This window comes from Martes martes (assembly GCF_963455335.1).
Source record: "Martes martes genome assembly, chromosome: 9".
Lineage (NCBI taxonomy): Eukaryota > Metazoa > Chordata > Mammalia > Carnivora > Mustelidae > Martes > Martes martes.
This window is the reverse complement of record NC_137896.1, coordinates 112,974,851-112,995,530: the sequence shown is the minus strand read 5'-3', so window position 1 is coordinate 112,995,530 and position 20,680 is coordinate 112,974,851. Positions and strand designations below refer to the sequence as shown.

General features: G+C 42.6%; 1 protein-coding gene across 4 annotated transcripts in view; it reads left to right on the top strand.

Moving 5' to 3' along the window:
• Positions 1–20,680, top strand: part of LTBP1 (latent transforming growth factor beta binding protein 1) — a gene marked incomplete at its 5' end in the record, with an annotated part of 397,053 nt that overhangs the window by 164,945 nt on the left and 211,428 nt on the right. The gene's annotated exons all lie outside the window — the stretch shown is intronic.

Here is a 20,680-nt window from a genome sequence, read left to right as displayed (position 1 = left end):
ACAAGAATAACCCAAATGTCAGACAGATAATAACACTGGCTAGATCTGGTCTTTTTATGGAATATTGCTGTTTAGTCTTGAGTGTGTGTGTCTGGGGGGGGCCAGGAGAGAGGATGTCTCTTTCAAACTGATGATCAGCAAGACAAAATACAAGGGCACAGCCTGAAGTCCTTATTAGCTCTTTGATTATTCTCCTGCTTTATTGTGACTCCCACTCCTTCAGAAGTCAAAGCAGTATTCGAGATAGTCTGTACTTGGAAAAAACATGTGCCCATAGATACTATTTAAAAGGGTATTGTGAATTTCCTGGCTACGATAGGGGTGTTTGGGCATATTTTAAAAAAAGAATGTAGCTGGTAGGTGCCAAGTGGCACATTATACTTCTCGGGGCAGAGAGCCGAGTCTCATGGGAAGTGTGTTGAACCGAGGATCGGGAATCTAGACTCTGGTCCCGGTCCCGCCACTACCGACCTAATCCACAGGGTGTGACACTTACTGTTTCTGGACCTCGGTTTCATCTCATCCATAAAACAAATCGCTTATATTTAGAGACTTCTGAAATTCAGTCTATCTTTAAAATCTTAGGACTTTTTATGAGTAACAAGTAATCTTATTTTCTGGAGGACTGTAGACAATGAGGGGAAGAGAAAAGGCAGCTCCCAGGAGGTTGTTAGGGGCTTAATGACTTTTTCCCACTTTTACTATTCTTGATTGCAGTCCGCTCTCATGGGTTTCCCAGCTCCGTCAACAGTGTCGGCCCTCCCTCCTCTTTCTCCTCCTCCTCCTCGCATTTTCCATAAATCTTTACATAGGAATGACAAAGTAATCGGATGGGTGGTAATTTTTTGGCTTACAGTGTATTCATTCTGAAACTAAATATTTGCAGGCTTTGAGAAACAGAGGAAGTCTACTTGTTAAAACACGCTGCACACTTTCCTGTCTGGCATTTAAGTAGATGTTTAAGAACAGGAGAACAGGATACACGTAGCCTGGTCACAATATGAAACGGAGCAAACTTATTGACACACACAAAAATCTCAAAACCAGAACTCAACTCTGCCACAAAAGGATTGGCAGAGTAGTTTAAAAGAGAGAGACGGAGAGGGCTCGGGAGTAAAGTTTCACGTTGGTAATCCTGGGAAATACTTCATGTATGTCCTGAGCAATTTTCTTCTTCTCTTTATTCAGATGCAAATGTTAGATAATTTGAGGGAGAAGCTGTACATTTCTTTTAATTAAAGAAAGGTGATTCTGTAGGACTTACAGATTATGATCCTTCAGAGATACAGAAAATTTTAGAAATTCATTTTTTAGACCTGTATCTTTGGGGACTTAGCTGGTGTAATATAACTGGATTACTTACAGAAAAAGTGGCTTTCTAACTGCCTGTTTTTTTTTTTCTCTTTTTGTATCTGCTTACAATACGTTGCATCTTTTGACAAATAGGATATGTATAGGGAAAATAGAACAGCTTGGGGACAATTAAAAATTCATCATAACTTGCTAGCTACTCTCTTTGGCCTCTGGTATATAAGATGTGGGGGGCTGACAGACTTCTTCTGTAAAGGGCCAGATAGTAAATACTTGAGACTTTGCAGTACAAACTGCACGGAGTGCAACTCCTCAGCTCTGCATATGCAAGCAGCCATATGGACAAGCCCGGGCGTGGCCCTGTACCAAACCCTCGGTGGGCCGGGTTTGACCTGAGTGCCGCCGTTTGCCGACCCCTGCTCCAAGGAGTCAACATAATACTGGGAAAACCACGTGGACTTCAGAGTCAGGGCAGCTTCACTAAATAATCCATTTGGAATATCAGAACACAGAAACATTTTTGAACATTTCCATGATGGTTTATAGGTTTATTTGTTTGTTTTGAAGGAAGTGGGGACACATAATAGTAACATTTTTTTGATAAGGAAACTCGGGTGGTATAAGTGAGCTTGACTTAGTTACACGGCAAGTCTGCTACCTAGGACCAGAACTTAGATCTCCTTAGGTCATCTGTTTACTTAATTTCCTGGGGTCAGACCACAGCATTTGGAAGGGACACAGGTAAAGGACCTCATGGGGTTGGTTTTGTGGGAAGGACAGGTGTCTGAGAGAGAACAGAGACCAGAAGCCCTGGGTTGCTGTCTTGGCTTCATCATGGCCATTGGGCATATTCTGGCCTTAGATCCTCCTGGGCTCTGGTCATTGAACACATAGAACAGGTAATAATGGCCATACAGAGGGTGGTTCTGCAGCAGACACAGGGGTGATATTCATTTCTTCCTTTTTTTTTTTTTTTGTGCTGCTTCTGTGGTAGTTGTTCTGGTCTATGATGACCGTGAGTCTGGGCTGTTTCGATATGAGAGGCAGGTGTATTTTTCATGACCATTAAGCATAGAGTCTCTGTTCTTGAATATTCAGTTGGGGAAATATATATATATATATATATTTTTTTTTTTAAGATTTTTTTAAAGATTTTGTTTATTTATTTGACAGGGAGAGACAGATCACAAGTAGGCAGAGAGGCAGGCAGAGAGAGGGGGAAGCAGGCTCCCCACTGAGCAGAGAGCCTGATGCGGGGCTCGATCCTAGGACCCTGAGATATGACTTGAGCCGAAGGCAGAGGCTTAACCCACTGAGCCACCCAGGCGCCCCAAGGTTTTATTTTTAAGTAATCTCCACACTTAATGTGGGGCTTGAACTCACAGCCCTGAGATCAAACCCTTGACAGAGCCAGGCAGGCACCCTCAGTTGGAAAAATCTAAAGTATGACTTGCACTGAGTGTGAGGCCCAAATGACGATGACATCCAAGGGAAGTACTCTGAGATTCTAGAATAAATTCATTTTTATGAACATGATATTGGTATGATATAACAGAATGTTTACATTAAATGGCATTTCCTTTCGAGCAGATTTCTAATGATAATAACTTTTTTGGTGACATTCTGAGCTTTGCCTCTTTGCTCTCCCCAGCTTTGCCTTTTTAAAAAATGGAAACATATTCCCAGTTGGGTGGGCCGGCAGGTTAACCATTGTTGTTTTAATGGATTCCTTCCCCTCATAGGGATATAACGAAGATGACCTTCTGATATTTTTAAAGTTGTTTATAGACTCGTAAGTTCCCCTAATAAGAAGAACACAGGAATTCATGTTGTCACAACTAGAATATTTGAAATAAAATAATACTATCCGTGGCACAGCTTATTTGTAGAACCAGTGAAAAGCAATCGTGATAGCTAAAATAACACATTTGGTTTATATGATGCTGTTTTCTCTGAGGACTTACAGGGGACTTAGTTTCCATCAGCATCAAGTGAATAATTATATAAATTATTGGATAATTTAAAAAGTATGTTCCCATATGTTACTTCATTTGATGCGTACTTCCTCTGAGAGAGGTAAATTACAGTATTCGTATTCTGTGGATGTGAGTATCCAGGCCCCGGTGGTTTGATTAAAAGTGGCTCTCACTTAGGTTTTCTGTTCCCGAGTCCAGATACCTCCTTCTCTCCATGTTGCCAAGCGAGTATGTATAAAACACGGTACTAGATATTCCAAGACAAATCATGAAGCTGTCCCCTGAGAGCTTTTGCTTTACAGAGATGAGGAGTGTGTGTAAATAAATCTAAATCAAGGTAGAAGATGTTTCGCAGGAGCCCGGAGAAGGAGATACCACATCCAGCTGAGGGAGGGAAACTTTGAGAGAAAAGGAATGGCGTGTGACATTCTTGTTTAGTTCACCGTGCTATCCCAGCTGCTACCCAGGTTGGCTCATAGTGGGTACATGCACATTGCCTGATTGTAGACTGTTGGGGGCAGTGGTTCCTGAAACACTGGTTAAGTTCCAAAATGTAGGTGGATGGGAAACAGAGAGAAGGGAGGTAAAGCTGATATGCGGGGAAGAGTTTACCTGCTAGAATATGGCATGGAGACAAGAAGGCACAGGTAGTTTCTGAGAAGCGGGAGTAGTTTCACTTAAATGTAGAACGCTCCAGAGGTAATGATGCGATCCATGACAAGTCTGGGAAGGTAGGGGCAAGGCTGGTGAGCACCTTGAATTCCAAGCTTAGGAATCTGGACTTCTTCAGAACTTACTAAAGTTCTCTGAGAGAGGGCAGAGATACTTATCATTTTGAAAAAAAAGAGGGACGCTTTCTTGTTTTGTTTTGTTTTGTTTTTTTAAGGAGGGTTTTAATAATGTAAAGCTTTTGAACAACTCATAATAGCTGACAACCTCTAGCCGCTTTTAACAGTTTAGACGTTGGCTTGCTGCTCTGCACTGGGAATGTTCCCCATATGTCTCACAAAACCAGCTTCATCCCGAAGTGTTTTTGAGGCAGGGAAGCAGTTCATTTTGTTACACTCATTACGTAGGATCTCTTTGTGATGAGGGATGACCAATTCCCTCTCACCGAGGCAATCCGTAAACCAATACCTGCTCAGGGAGGAGGAAGCATTGAGATTTTTGTCTGACAACTTAGTTCAGACGGTGAATCTTTTGTCCTCCTCCAGTTGTCTTCGTGTGGATCCCTTGATGTGTATCCAGCATAAAAACCGGTGAAATGCCAGCATATCACTCTTTGATTAATGGGTGCATATATTTGCCCCTTGATGCATTGTACAGAGCGTATGTTTTAAACACGGGATCTAGTACAAAACTAAAAGAAAGTGGCTGCTTTTCATCTGGGCAATTTGGAATTTTTAAGAACTTATCAAAGAAATTATTACCAAATATACTGAATCTTCTCAAAATATTTTCTGATACTGAATAAATGCTATAATGTAAAGCAATTTCTTGTTTATTCTATTTGAGCTGTGGAGGTGCTATTAGGAAATTAATTTATTTAACATACTTATCGAGCACCTATCGTGTGCCAAGGATTGGTGTGGGCATTAGGAATGCATTAGGAGTACAGCAATGAACAGAACAGACACTTGCCCGTGCAACATTAAAAAAAAATACAGTGTGTCTAAATGATGTGAGTGAACCTTGATGATGTTATGCTAAGTGAAATGGGCCAGTCACAAAGTAACGAATGTTATAGGATTCTACATGTATGAGTTACCTAGGTAGCTGGATTCATAGAGGGAGAGAGGATGGTGGTTACCAGAGGCCAATGGAAGGGGGAAATAGGGAAGTGCTGTTTAATGGGTGGAGAGCTTCAGTTCTGCAAGATGAAAAACTTCTGGAGCTTGAATACTTAGCAGTATGAATGGACTTAACACTACAGACCTGTACAGTTAGAAATGGCTAAGATAGTAAATTTTAGGTTACATGTATTGTATTTTACCACAATTTTAAAATTTTAAAAACTTAGGGGTACCTGGATGGCTCCGTTGTTAGGCGTCTGCCTTCCGCTCATGTCATGATCCTGGGCCCTGGGATCGAGCCCCACATCGGGCTCCTTGCTTGGCAGGGAACCTGCTTCTCCCTCTCTCACTCCCCCTGCTTGTGTTTCCACTCTCGCTATGTCTCTCTCCGTCAAATAAATAAATAAAATAAAATAAAATAAATTTAAAAAACCCAGGCTATCGTGTGAGTATACACTAATGTTGAATGTATGCTAACACAATATACTACAGATAAGGAAAGTTGGACATACGCCAAGCAATGATAACTGCTATGAAGAAATAGAAACTTGGGATGGGGATAGAGTTGGGAGTGGTGGTGGAAAGTAGATTGCTATTTTAGACCTGTCCCAAAGGGCTCTCTGGTGAGAGGATGTTTGAGCAAAGACCTGAATGGAGTGAGTGGTGAGCTCTGGGAGGGAACATCACAAACTCTGTAATCTAACTCTGTCGCTGTATTTGTTTAATTTAAATTGCGGTTCATCTCTAGAGGGTTGATGTTTGGAGTGTTCAAATTTGTCCTATACGTCCTCTTGGATTAGGTTTTATCGATCTATATATAGGTATACACACACACACGCACACACACATTTTATCAGGGAATCCTGTTAATAACATCTGTAGGTAAAGAGTCTTATACACAGAGGATGCGTATGCAAGCATGTCTCTTGGTGTAAAAATGATCCTGGAATTATTGCAGAAGGAATCTTGGTTATTTATAATAAAAAGTATAGGGTCTTCGATACAGGAAAGAATTACCAAAGAAGCTGTGTTGCCTCTTTCTCCAATATTTTATGGAAGACAGATCATGTGATTTTGGTATGGAGCTTGCTTTTAATGGAAAGAAAACTGGTTGTGAGGGCAGGTGTGTGTGAGTGTATGTATGTGCGTGTGTGTGTTTGTGTTAAGAGGGAGGGTCCAGTGTGGAGGAAGGCCGCATGGAAGGCGATTCTGGGGGTTCGTTGGACCAAGGAGAGGCCACGAGTTGATGCTAAGAGCCAAAATCAGGAGGGAATGAGGTCCTTTTGGTCGAGGAGGAAGATCTTTGAAGCTGAGAAGTTGAAGGGCATCAGTGTGGTTGTATATGAAAGTTTGTCTGTAGTCAGGACAGTTAAAAGAAGAAAGAAAAGAAATGACCGTAGGTAAAAGGGTTCAGCAGTTTGCTAGCTCTGTAGGAAAGGCATGTGTGATCGATCGTTCCTTGTAAGCCATGCCTGGCCTGTATCAAGGGGCTGACTGGGACTCCTTAATGGGGTTCTGCTGGCTCGCCTAGAATAAATGACCTTTCGGAATTCCTCGGAGTCCGTAACGCGGTGTCTGAAAGTGTATATTCTTTCCTCGTCACTCAGCTTGAGCACATGGCTTGATCTCTGGAAAACCAGACTACTTAGCTTAGCGTGCTGGGTCTTCCAGGAGAAGCTGCCGCCTGGCTTCCTGGCTTTAATGGCCTTAATCTCTGCTACCCAGGTGAGGGTCTGGGTTACCGAAGGTCCACAGGTGCGCCCAGCCTTCTGTGCTGCTGTGCCTCTGCTCACACGGCTGGCTCTGCCCGCCAGCTGCATGTCCCCGGCCAGCGTGCCTGGGCAGGCCCTCCCCTCTCTGTCGGGAGTCGGCCACACGCCGGTCATGCCAAGAAGCCTCATTTCCCTCATTTGTTGTCATACCTGTGTATTCCACTAAATTCCAACCTGCTTGGGGACAGGGACCTGTCTGCTTTTTGTTGGTCTCCCTGGGGCCAGCATGCTGAGTTACTTCAGGAATGCTTATGGCCTCTGGGTTGACAGATCAAATGGTCTACGAGGGTGCCTGTTGTTAGGACGCAGAGATTTTATCCGACGCAGCTTCCTCATAAATCCTCAGGCAGCCGAAATCACCCCAGTACAATAGCCCTCTGAGCAGTCTTTATAGAGCTTGGGGACGCAGAAGAGAACACCTTCCAGTGACTCAAGATGCATGAGAAAGGACACCTTTGTAGCACTTTGGGTGGAGTTTGGAGTTTACATTTTGAACATGGACTATGGGGTACTTTTTGCTCATGGCCAAGGGCAGTTAGCTTCCTATACCTTTAGCTGCTCCCGCTCCCCATTCCGACATCTAAATACCCACAGTCTCTTAAGGAACATCTTCAAGCTCTGTGTCAAATGCTTCTCTGTGTGCTGCTTTTTCTCCTTCCTTTTCTTTTTCTAGCGATCACCTTGTCAGTTGGCAGTGGTGCTATAGCTCAGGTGTACTCTTGATCGATCTGGAGCCCTAGACTGGTGATTTAACCTTATTCCAAACTAGTACAATGACTCCAGTAATGACCTGACCTTTGTGCAGTGCTTCCCCGAGGCTTATGAGAAGGCGCAGACCGAGAGCATATATGGATTCCTTGGGTTGGGTTCAAGAAGAGCTTTGTTGGGGCACCTGGGTGGTTCAGTAAGTTAAAGCCTTTGGCTCAGGTCATGATCCCAGGGTCCTGGGATCGAGCCCCACATTGGGTTCTCTGCTCAGCGGGTATCCTGCTTTCCCCCCTCTCTCTCTCTGCCTGCCTCTCTGCCTACTTGTGATCTCTGTCTGTCAAATAAATAAATAAAATCTTAAAAAAAAAAAAAGAAGAAGAAGAGCTTTGTCTTTCCCAAACATAACCAGTCACAACTTCTGTGCCCTGTGATACAGGTCGGTGTGCTTACATCTTCTGGAATTTGGATAGGGTATGTTCCCTTTGTACCACAGAGACCATAGTTCCTTCATTTACTGATCCTGATGACACACTGTCTTCGAAAAAGACACGGGGGCACCTGGGTGGCTCAGTCTGTGAAGCGTCCAGCTTTTGATTTCAGCTCGGGTCGTGATCTCAGAGTGTGAGTGAGATTGAGCGCTGCATCAGGCTCTGCACTGGGTGTGGGGCCTGCTGAAGACTCTGTCTCCCCTTCTGCCCCTCCCCTTTCTGCTCTCCCATTCTTAAAACACACACACACACACACACACACACAGAAGGATGTTTCTGTTCCTCCTCCACTTTGGTCCTCTGCTCCTAGTGCACAGAAGGCTCTGCACTTGCTCACATGTAGGCTAGCTCTGGGCAGGTTAGACTGCATACAGAGTAATGCCGGGTATTGTTGTCATATGGTGGAGACAATGGAATAGCACCATGTTCCCTCTGCCTTGGATCCGCTCCTCCTTGAGGGGTCCCCTGGGCTGACCCAGGAAGCTCTTGCCCATTGCAAAACCTGCTGGCAAGGGTGAGAGCATTGAAACAGTGTAGCACATTCTGGAAGGATAAACAGTCATCGTGCATAGATGGGGGAATCTCCAGTGATGTATGATTATAACATTTGATCTTGCTTTGTGCTACTCACTTTGCTGTCATTGCATAATTCACCTCTGGGCTCCCTGGTTATAGTAAATTTAAGGAAGTTGGACTTAACATAAATACTGAACTCATATTTATGAGATACGGTATATATCTGCAGCACTTACTGGCATACACTTTAGGCTCAATTTTGCATCTGTTGCACAAGAGTCAAACTTTAGATCAGCTTTTAGTATCGAGGTATATATATATGTGTGTGTGTGTGTGTGTGTATATATATATATATTTTTCCCCCCCAAGTGGTGGAGGAATAATGCATTTGTGTATTGTTGGAAAAACCTTCTGGAACTCACATCACAGATGATATGAAAATGTTTTTGAGGGCGGCCACACGGTCATCTTCGAGTTATGCAGTCCAGGAAAATAAAATAACTACCAAATGGGGAAGGATAAAGCTAGTTAGGAAGTTTGAGATTTACTCTCCAAAGTCATATCACAAATAAAATGAAAAGAGCCAGATGCCCTTTCTTTGCCAATGTAATGTAATGCTGTCATTGATACACTTATTGAAACTTGATTTAAAAAAAAAAAAAAAAGGAAACTTGACTTTCTCTTTTGTGGAAGAGTAAGGGTTTAAGGGAATGGTTTCCTGCTCAACACCATTATCTTGAATTTAGACTCACGCAATAATTTTAAAAAAAAAACAAAACCTGGCATGACTGCAGTGTTGGCTTTTATAAGATTTGGTGGGAAAAATGAAAACTTTGGGCAGTAATGAGAGATTTCTTCACTCTGAGACCAAACTTCACATGCCCATCAGATTCAATAAAAATTTGTTCTGGATTATGAAGAGTTTCTAAGCTTTCCTAGTACAAAAACTCAACCTGATTTTCATCTAATTTTCCTTAGACAAGGTGAAAGGGAAACTGGACGTTAAGATTTTTTACAGTAAGGAAGGCAGACCACTGCCCTTCTTTCTGGCAAATTAGGAAGTACACTGGAACATTCTTAACCAGCCTTATTTAGCAAGATTAGAATATGTCACTTCTTGCCACTGCATTGTCCCTTTCTGAAGAAAGGGTGATTTATGAGCTCTCTGGATCTTCTTGTGGTATTAATAACATTTTGAGCCAGCTGTTTTATTGGGTGTACACAGAGGGTAATTAGAAACATCTGAGAGTCCCGTAATGTGCCCAGAAAACCATGACGTTGTATGGAAAAGAAAAAAAAAATTCATGCCAAAGTTGTGTACTTGGTAAATAAATGAATTAGCATTAAACAGAATTTACTCTGTATTATACACGTTTTGAAAAAGAAGCTAACTCTTCAGGCTGAAAATATCCTCTTATTGAAACACATTCACTGCAGAAATCATAACCTTATTTGGTAAAAGACCTTCTCAGTGTGCTGTTCATACAGTAATTATCATTTCCCTTCTGTCAAACTTCATCATATTATAGACCGTTTTCTGCCAGAAGTATTTCTTCTTTTTACCTGGCAGTCGCTTGAAATCTTCAGAATCCTGAGGGATCTCGTTTAAGGAAATTAACTCTTAGAAACATACTGCACAAGGGACGAATAGTGTCCAATTTGCCTAATAGTCCATCCTAGAAATCAGGGTGGGATTCAAGAGCTTGGGTTCTGTTTTAGCTGGTTATTTGAAATTTGATCTGCTCCCGTGGTGGCTGAGTTTGAATATTTGGGTATGCAGCAGTAACAGCGGCTCAATCAGGGTCTGATTTAAATCAGGTCCTGTTCTCTCTTTCCTCAAGACAAAATCTAGACAAGAAACCCTAACAATTTGCTGGTGGCTTGTGAATGGTTCCTTTCATCTTCATTCACAAATAACAAGCCCTCCTGACAAGTCAGTGCTGAGTCAAACTGACACATCCCAGGCCATGGATAGGGTTCAAGTTGGAGGCGTCCAGTACCTTTTCAACCTGTCTTGCTTTGTGTGTCTCCATTGGGTGTGCCATTTTGGTCCTGTTTGATCATTTTGAATGGGGTTCCTCATCAGTCCTGAGATGAAAGTGTAGCTAACTGTACGTTCTGTTAGAGGTTGGCGGTGACTTAACGAAGCCTCTAGAAGGAGAAGTGGATTCACCTGCATAACAATGTTTATGGGGGTGAGGGAGGTAAGAGAATAGTTAGGACCTCTGGCTGAAACCCGACTTCAAATGTCTGCCTTTTCCAACCTCTGAATCAGTGGTTCTCAGTCCTGGTTCTACAGGAGGAGGTCCTATGGATTACTGAAAGGTACAGATGCCCAACCCACCTGGCTCGTCTCCTGAATCATAATGGCTGGGTGTGTTTTGGATGTGTGTATTGTGAAAACCACCGATGTTGGCAATTGTTAGATATGGCTCTGATAGAGAACTGTGGTCTAAGCCAGTACCTGTCACCATTCGATGGTCAGGAATCACTGCGAATCTTGATAAAATGCAGTTTCTAATTCAGGAGAATTAGATTATTCTCCTGAATTAGAATTAGTTATTAGAATTAGTTCTAATTCAGGAGATTCTGCATTCCTAACAAGCCCCTGGGGATGGGATCCTGCTGGGCCATGGACCACCCACAGAGTAGCAAAGATCTAAGGTGTTATTAATTCATAACAAAAATGATTTGAAAAAGATACATTATCATTATTTAATGGTACTTACCGAGACTTACTGAGTCTGACACTATATTAGAAAATGATTTCCAAATGCTATATAATCAAAATATGTTAACCCTTTGCAACATTCCTACCTCCTTTCCTTTCTCCCTTAAAGCTGGCATTTCCTCACCTGCCAGACAGCCTCTTGGGCAGGGTCACAAAGGGTAGCATCTAATGCCTGTGTGCAGGGCTGCCTTCTCTCTTTACCCCTCCGGTTCAGCCTGCTCTAGCTGGTCTCCTGCCTTAAGAATTTTCTGCAGAAAGTCTCTCTGTTCATCATGTCCCCGGAATTTCAAGGGATATGTGACAGGCTCTCCAGATGATGGTCCCCTTCCCTCCCTAGGGCAGCAAGCTGGTTTCTGTAGTGCAGTCAGCACCCCACACAGTGAGATGACTATCACTGACTTCTGTCAGCTTTGGAATGCAGTGCAAATCCCCTCATGGAGGTTAAGCATCAGACTCTTGGTTTGGGCTCAGGTTCTGATTTCGGGATTGTGGGATCAAGCCCGGTGTCAAGCTTTGTACTGTGTAGAGTCTGCTTGAGACTTTCTCTGTCTCTCCCTCTGCCCCTCCCTGCCATGCTCGCTCTCTCTCTCTCTCTCTCTCTCAAATAAATGAAAATAAAAATCTTAGAATCATTCCATTTCATAGTCTGCACAATGATATGCAAGGGCAATACTCTTTGCCTACTAGTAATAGGACATAAATTTGAATTGTTTTTCTGGATGAAGTGACATGGGAGATAAATTTGCACAGATCATCCTTATTCCAATGAAGCTCTCCTTGTGATTAATAGTAAGCCTCCGAAAGGACTTGAGAATACAGTCTTCAAGATAAGGTATACTCGAATGATACCAACTTGTCTAAACCCTTTATGCAACCATCATCCTGGATCTCTGATAACATCATCTCTGTCCTGCACTTTGTTACACCTAAGCTTCCCAGGGGCACCTGCAGTGCCGAGATTTTGACTCGTGAAGATGATATGAGGGAGCACCTACAGCATCTTAGAGAATTGACTTAATGGGAAATAAAATAGAAATAAAATAAAATGAATTCATTAGCTGGGATAGCAGAGCTAAAACTCTCTCTTCCTTTTGTCCCCGCAATCCCACTGTATTTCCTTCCCCTCACTCTGGCCTCTTCCTTTTTCTTCACGTGCCTCCAACAGGCACTTCCCCAGTGGCACATGCTCAGTTCCCTCGGTCACCATGCAGTCTTTGGTTCACACCCAAAATGCAGATGGAAAGGGGAGAGCCGAGATTGGTAATGGCTCTCAACATGGGGAACTTTTGTCCCCCACTTCCCACCAGGAGACATTTGGCAGAGTCGGACATTAGTAGTTGTCCATACTAGGGGGCAGGAGGGGTGGGTTTACTCCTGGCATGTAGTCGGCAGATGCCAGGAGTGCCCCTGAACGTCCCTCCAGTACAGGATCGTCCCTACAACAAAGCATTATTTGGTCCTCAGTGTTAACAGTGCTGAACTGAGAAGTGTGCTCTACGCATTGCTGCTTTTCCTTATTGGACAGTATCTCAGACCTTCTCAAATGTTTTGTCCAGGTCCCTGGAGAACCCCCCCTCTTAAATCTCAAGATTGTTCTCTAGCTAAAGCCATCAGTGTTCTGTCACAGTGCACTTTTTTGGTGATGGTGTGGGGGCTCGAACTGACAGCTAGTTCTTTCAGCCCTCTTGTACACGTATTGGCTCCCGGAGGCCAAATTCGCATTTGATAATTTATACCTGATGGTCATGTTGGATTTCCAAGGGTGAGGGATTGAGATGATTTGTGGCGTCTCTGGGTGACTCACGTGGGCTTGATTGGCTTTTATGGGGATTCTTTGGAAACTGAAGAAATAACAAGTGGGAAAATGCTTAGCATGGGAGGCATTTTTTGCACATCTCAGAAGTGATCGTATAATAGAAACCACTTTTCAACACCAAGCGTTGCTACCGTACACGTTCATTTGCAGAGTGTCTGTGCTACGGCCGTTGGAAAGGGAGAGAAAGCTGAGTGTGTTTATTTGAACCATAGCATCATCACATGTTCAAATAAACATAGCACCTTGGGAGGGTTGCAGGTTTGTTATTTCTAACCCAAATGTCTTTCCACATGCCTTTTGAAGGGTCATTTTTGCCAAGTTTAAAGGAGAAAACTATCCAAGCATTGAGAGTCTGACATATTATTTAACTTGTTGAAAAAAGAAAAGCCTCTTTGTGGCCAAAACACTCCAGGTTAGCTGGACAACGAGGTACATCATGTTTTTAAAGCATTCACTTTTGACCTGAGAAACAGCCCCAGAGAGCAAGTAAGACCTTACCCTCACCTGCGTATAACCTCTTACACAGTTTCCCCTTAGGTTTTGGTCATCTTGCCCAGGAAACTTGGAATCTGGTACTTTTTTTTCCTTGAGTGAAATGCCTGTTCTTAATTCCATCAGCACAGCAATATTTTATTGCCGCTTTTCATGAGACCCTCAGTCCATAATTCATGTGGCTGATTTTTTTTTCAATTGTATCTTTTCTTTCTTTTTTTTTCTTAAGTTGTGGTAAAATATACATAACACAAAATTTACCATTTTAACCAAATTCAAGTATGTACTTCAGTGGCATTGAGTATATTCACAGTGATGGGCAGCCCCGACCGCTAACCATTTCCAGAACTTGTCATCATTTCAGACATGCTCCGTACCCATTAAATGATAATTTCCCATTTCTCTCTCCCCTCACCCAGCTCCTGGCAAACTTCGTTCTACTTTCTGTATCTCTGCATTTGCCTGTTTGTGGTACTTCATATAAGTGGAATCATACAGTATTTGTCCTTCTGTATCTGGGTTATTTCACTTAGCCTGATGTTTTCAAGGTTGATCCCTGTTGCAGCATGTGCCACAATTTCCTTCCTTTTTAGGACTGAATAATATTCCCGTGTATGTGTAGAGACCTTTTCTTTATTCATTCATCTGTTGGTGGACATTCAGGTTTCCATTTGCAGTGAATAATGGTGCCATGAATACTGGTGCACACGGAGTTGTTGGGGACCCTGCTTTGGTTTCTTTAGGGACTATACATAGAGGTAGAACCAGTGGATCCTACGATGATTCCGTTGAACTTAGAGGAGAAATTGTCAAACCATTTTCCACAGTGGCTGCACCATTTTCCATTCCCACCAGTGGCATGCTAGGTTCTAATTTTATAATATCCTCGCCAGTATTTACTACTCTCCCCCACTGCCTTTTTTTTGGTGATACCCACCCTAATATGTGTGAAGTGATATCTCTTTGTGGTTTTGATTTGCATTTTCCTAATTACTAAGTAGTTTAGAGTCTCTTTTCATGGGCTTATGACTGTTTGTATATTGTCTTTGGAGGAATATCTATTCAAGTCCTTTGCCCAATTTTGAATTGGCTTGTTGTAGATGATTTTTTAAAAAGTGAGATTTCCAGGGGCACCTGGGTGGCTCAGTCTTGGGTCATCTGCCCTTGGCTCAGGTCATGATCTCAGGGTCCTGGGATCGAGCCCTGCATTGGGCTCCCTGCTTGGCGTGGCTCCCTTTCCCACTCCCCCTGCTTATGTTGTATCTCCAGCAGTGTCTCTCTGTGTCAAATAGATAAAATCATTAAAAAAAAAAAACCCTGAGATTTCCACTATGCTACATACTTAATCAATAGCCAATACTGAATGCAAGTCTTTTGGGAGACCTGAGTTCTGGTCCCGGTCCTGGCCCTTGAACAAGACTCATTTTGAAGTTTCAATTTTTCACCTGCAAAAGGATGAGTTTAGGCAGTTGATGTTCACGATCCCTTGTAGTCCTAAATTGATACTATCCAATCTCATATAAGGCCCATTTTTATGATTAAAAAAATACAATAGAAGTGGGATTGGGCTTTCTTCAGTATGTTTTATTCTTTTTTTTTTTAAGATTTTATTTATTTATTTGACAGACAGGGATCACAAGTAGGCAGAGAGACAGGCAGAGAGTGGGGGAGAAGCAGGCTCCCTGCTGAGCAGAGAGCCCGATGCGTGGCTCGATCCCAGGACCCTGGAATCATGACCTGAGCCGTAGGCAGAGGCTTTAACCCACTGAGCCACCCAGGTGCCCAGTGTGTTTTATTCTTAACATATTTACTGTTATTTCCTAGTATATGCAGTGTGTTCCCTTTTTTAGTTGTCTGGCTCTGTTTTCTGGTTTAAATCAAAGCGTGATTTTATATAAGTCTAGTGACCTATTGTGTGGTGATATGTCATTGCCCTTGACAGGTTTAAACAGAAAATGGGAAGCCTGAGACATTTGATAAGCTTACAAATGACTGCTGGTTGTTTTTTTTTTTTTTTTCCTTGATTAGTTATTTAAATCAAAATGCTCAGAAGTGTTTGGCCAGAAACAGAAGGACTCCATGGTGGCCTGAAGGACACACAGCTCTTGTAGGGTGGAAAGGGAGGATGTGGATTTGGGTTGGATCAATCAGGTTGTAGAAGGTTCATTTTTTTTTCCTTCTTTTTTCTTTCCTTCTTTGTCTTTTTTTCCTTTCTTTTTTTAAAAATTTTTTCAGAAAACTGCAATGAAGGCCTACATGCCTTGGAGTACGCTGGGTCTCTTCTACAAACTGTAACAGATGTGTGGTTTAGGATTAAAAATCTGAGCTGCAAGGATTTAAATCACCTTATTGGGGGGAATAAAGTCAAAAGCTCATTTTAAACTGAAGGAGCATGGTTTTTATAGTAATTGAAGAGGTAGTTTTTTCCATCTGATAGATGTTTGGCTTCATTGATCTCTTGCCAATTCTTCTGGTTATCTTAATTTACTTAGATTAACAGCTCCTTGAATTTTTTCTTTGTGCGGACCTAAAGAAAAGGCCAGATGAGTGAGCATTCTTCAGCAGCCAAAGGACAGAGTTTAATAATGCTTCTGCCTGAATTTCCACCCCAGCTCTGTGTCCTTGGAGGCACCAGTGGACTCCCTTCCGTAGGAGACTGGAGGGCGGAAGGGGAGAGAGGTCAGGGTATTTATTCCCAGCTGCTGCCTGCAGTCTTTCTGGGGTCTTGGTGATTTTCCACCTGAGGCCACAGCCTCTGTCAGGAGGAGCCCTCTTTGCCAGTTTCTTTCTTTTGTAGTTCCAGGGTGCTGTTCTCACTGTGGTTTTCCCGAAACTCAGTCAAGTTCCTATACAACTATGTCAAGAGTCTGTTATTAGGGGCGCCTGGGTGGTCAGTGGGTTAAGCCTCTGCCTTCAGCTCAGATCATGATCTCAGGGTCCTGGGATGGAGCCCCACATCGGGCTCTCTGCTCAGCGGGAAGTCTGCTTCTCCCTCTCCCTCTCCCTCTGTTCTTTCCTTCTCTTTCTCTCTCCCTTCTCTCTCTCTCAAATAAATAAATAAAATCTTTTTTAAAAAGAGTCTATTAGACTGCCTTCAATTTTGCCACATTTTAATGTGCCTCTTTGTCCTGACTGTGCCTTGATTGACACTAAAATTACAGTTAAGGACCCGAATGCAGATTTTTGAAACAGTTGACTTGCATGGCATCTTCTTTTATTTATTTATTTATTTTAAAGATTTTATTTATTTGACAGACAGAGATCACAAGTAGGCAGAGAGGCAGGCAGAGAGAGAGGAGGAAGCAGGCTCCCCGCTGAGCGGAAAGCCTGATGTGGGGCTCCATCCCAGGACCCTGGGATCATGACCTGAGCTGAAGGCAGAGGCTTTAACCCACTGAGCCACCCAGGCGCCCCTGGCATGTTTTTTTAAAAAAAAATGTAATGCACTTTTTGGATTACATAACATATGGCACAAGATTGGAAAAACACGGCAGGACCTACCCTGGAGTGAAAGTCCGTCTAGTTTGTTTGCTTAACAGTTAATATCCACACAAATGAATCTGCCTTTTTTTTTTTTTAAGGCTGCATACTATTTTATCCTGACATATACTGTAACGCAGTAAACTTGACTAGGGTGTTCCCGTATTTGCCTTTTGAACCACTGCCGTTGTCATCTGAGCTGTAGTGAATAATGAATTCTTAGTATACATATGTGACTGTCTTAAGGATTCATCAAACCTTAGAAATGAAATGGCTGCATCAGAGGAGAAGTTCTTGCTTAAGTTTAATGGATAATTACCAAATTGTTTTTAATATAGTCGAACTTGTATACATTCCCAGTCCAGAGAATTTACATTTGGGTTTAGAACCCCGATTTGCATCTCCCAAGGCAGAGATAGTCTGTTTGACCGTACCCTTTCTGATCTAGATTATTAAGCATTTTGAACTCAGAGTCTTCTCTTGTGTCTGCAGTAGGTTTCTCAACCTCAGCGTTATTCCCATTTGGGCTGCCCAGTTCTCTGTTCTAAGGAGCTGCCTTGTGCATTGTAGGATGTTTAATAGAGTCAAGTAGCAGTCTCCCCTCTACCCCTTCCTAAAAACGTGGCAACTAAAAATGTCTCCACTCCTTACCAAATGTCCCTGCGGGCAAAAATCACTCCTGGTCGAGAACCCAGGTGTCCAAACATTTTTCTCCTTCGCTGTTTTTCTTTTCTACTGGATTGTTGGTGTTTTCACTTTAGTTACGGTAGTGTGTTTTTCTTTATAAGCCGTGAAGAAACTTGTGATTTTTTTATGTGGTTAGGGTTACCGGTGTGTTTCTTCTTCCTTATGTACAGCTGATAGGGAAATTTGTTTTTGATAAAATTTTGATAAAATTTTGTTCATCAAATCAAGGTACTGGATTCTTCTTCCTTTGATCAGCAGTGATCCCCTCTTCAGTACTACGCAACAAACTGTGAGGGGTATTCCAGGATAAAGCCTGGATTTTGTTGATGACGGGCATGTAAACATATTGGAGTTTATCAGAGATTTTAGATTACCACTTAGGGAGTGCCTTCTGTATGTACAGTGCAGCGCTAGACATTTTATATTCATTCTGTCTTCACCTTACAACAGCCCTGATTGTTCTCACTTTCTGGGTGAGGAGAATAAGGTACAGACAAGGTAAGTAGCTTGCCTAAGGGTACCAGGCAAGTGAGTAAGCACAGCGAGGCTTTCCTTAGAAGCCGCGCCCTGCCCTGTGCATAGTGGTGTCTCATACCTCCCTCTGTGCCAGCATGGGCACGAAGCCTCAGAAGAAAGAGTGCGTTTGATGCGTCTGATCCGTCTTCTTTCTGCTGGGCGTGGACAGACCCACATCCTACTTTCATCCATCACATCTGATTCAAGTTGTTCACTGACTCTTGGGTCTTGGGGGAAGCTTGGTCACATGTGTGTGTGTGTGGAAGTCCTTCCCCATTTGTAGAACGGAAAGTTGATTCCCACCTCAGAAAGTTGTTCCGGGGGTTCACTGAAGCATGGTTTCTCAGAATGCCTTCTGACCACAGCAGTGTCCACATGTTCACTGTTGTTATTAATTGCCTGATGGCCGTGTAGCATATATTTGATGACATCAGAACGCAATTCATTAACCAAAAGCTGAGCATATTTTGACACACTGTAAGCTAGGAGATTGGCATCAACAAATGTAACCAGTTTATGTCTAATTTCTTGTGTACATTAAACTTGAAAAACATAAATTGATCGCATTGCCTAATAAGTCAATCTTTTTATGTCATTTAGCTGCAGTGTTCAGTCTGATACAAATTATCTTCTCTATATAGCTTTAGTTAATTTTAGGAGCACCCAGAGAACTTTGATTCAGTTTAATTTGCTATATGGGGTTTCCATAAAGAATTTAAGCATTTCACAGTTTCACATATGACAGATTTTACACAGTTGATAGTCACTCCATTGGTAACTAAAGAGTGGTTTTTTTATTTGGACTCAAGGCGTGCGTGAAAAGCGCATGGACTCTCTCCCCCCACCCCCACCCCTTCTGAAGTACTTGGCCTTTGAAATTTAATATATAATTTAATCTTAAAATTATAGATGTCAAAAAATTCATAAGTCACACATCAAAGGTGTTTGGATTCCAGACACTGGCTATTGTCTTGGTTCTTAAGAAGTTGTTATGGCAGAAAGCATTAAAATGTGGTTAATGCCTGTATGGGAATGACTTGCTGTGAGGACAGTAAGCAGTGAAGGAGGGAAAATGGCATTCCAGAAATGGCTTCTCTGCGGTCATTGGTGTTCCGGAAAAGTCGAGAGCCAGTGGTCGTACCAAAGAGTCCTGTGAGTGGGAGATCCTTCGAGCTGAGAGCATCTAATTCACATTTTTCATTTTATAAATCTGAACACCGAGGCCCAGAGACAGAAGAGGACTACCGCACTGTCCAGCTAATGGCTGAGCGCTCATTTAGACTCAGACTTATGACTCTCATTATATTGCCAAACGCGATTTTGAGGTTTAAGTTTCTATATCTGGAGATTTCTTGAAGTGGTCTGCTGTTGGAGGATGCCGCTGTGGGGTGATTTAGGAGGGGGTATTAGAGCTGGATTCTGCTCTAGCCTTTCCTACTGACCCCGTTCCCACCCAAACAAGATGATAGTCACTGGGGGAAACGAGGATGTCGATACTCAAAAAAGAATATATATGCAAAACAGAATATTCCCCAGTCATTACGTAAATTTTGCTCAACCATAACAGTGAGTAGATAACGCTGAAAACTTCAGATAGAGATTGACGTGTGGAATACCAAACCCAGATATACAGGGATTTAGAATTAAAAATGCAAGCAGTCATGCTGAAGAAATAACCCAGGGCTCTGGCACACAGGCCCTCTCGTCCCTGCCCCTGAAGGCAACTTGCTGCCCACAGCACCTTATGCAGGGCATGGTAAAGCCTGGGTGCCATAGTTATATGCTATTTTCTGCAGTGAACCCAAAGGAGAAATTGAGAGAGGATGTCCCGTATGAACACAAGTCTGGGAGACTCACTTTTCCTTGGCTAATTCCTAGAGGGGGTCCTGAGTAACTTTTTCTTAGCTCATTGAAAGGAAGTCGAGTAATAAAGGACCTATGATTCATTGACTTTGTGGTTATCACAGGAGTCACCTTTTAGCCCGAAAATGGAAGATTTATTTCCAGTGATTCACATGTATTACCCAGAACATTTTGACTTCCTAGAACTTAAAATATAAGCGAAAATCCCTTAGTGTGATAACTTCTAAATGATACAAATCAGTGAGTCTTCCATTCTGTCTCTCTTCTCCCCTCTCTACGTCTCCTTCCCCATCCCTTTCTCCCCTTCTCCCCCTCCTCTGTAACCCTGATCCTTCATCTGGACTGTACTGGACCTGAATGCAGAGTAGCTGTGAAGACAAAAGTCTTACCCGTCTTCAAAATGGTAGAAACCCAGAGTTCATCTTCTTTTTTTTTTCTATGAAACTGTTGACACAGGCTTAGTCTAACACATCATGTAATGAGGCAGGAAACACATTTCTTTGGAGAACTCAGTTAAGGTAAGATGAAATG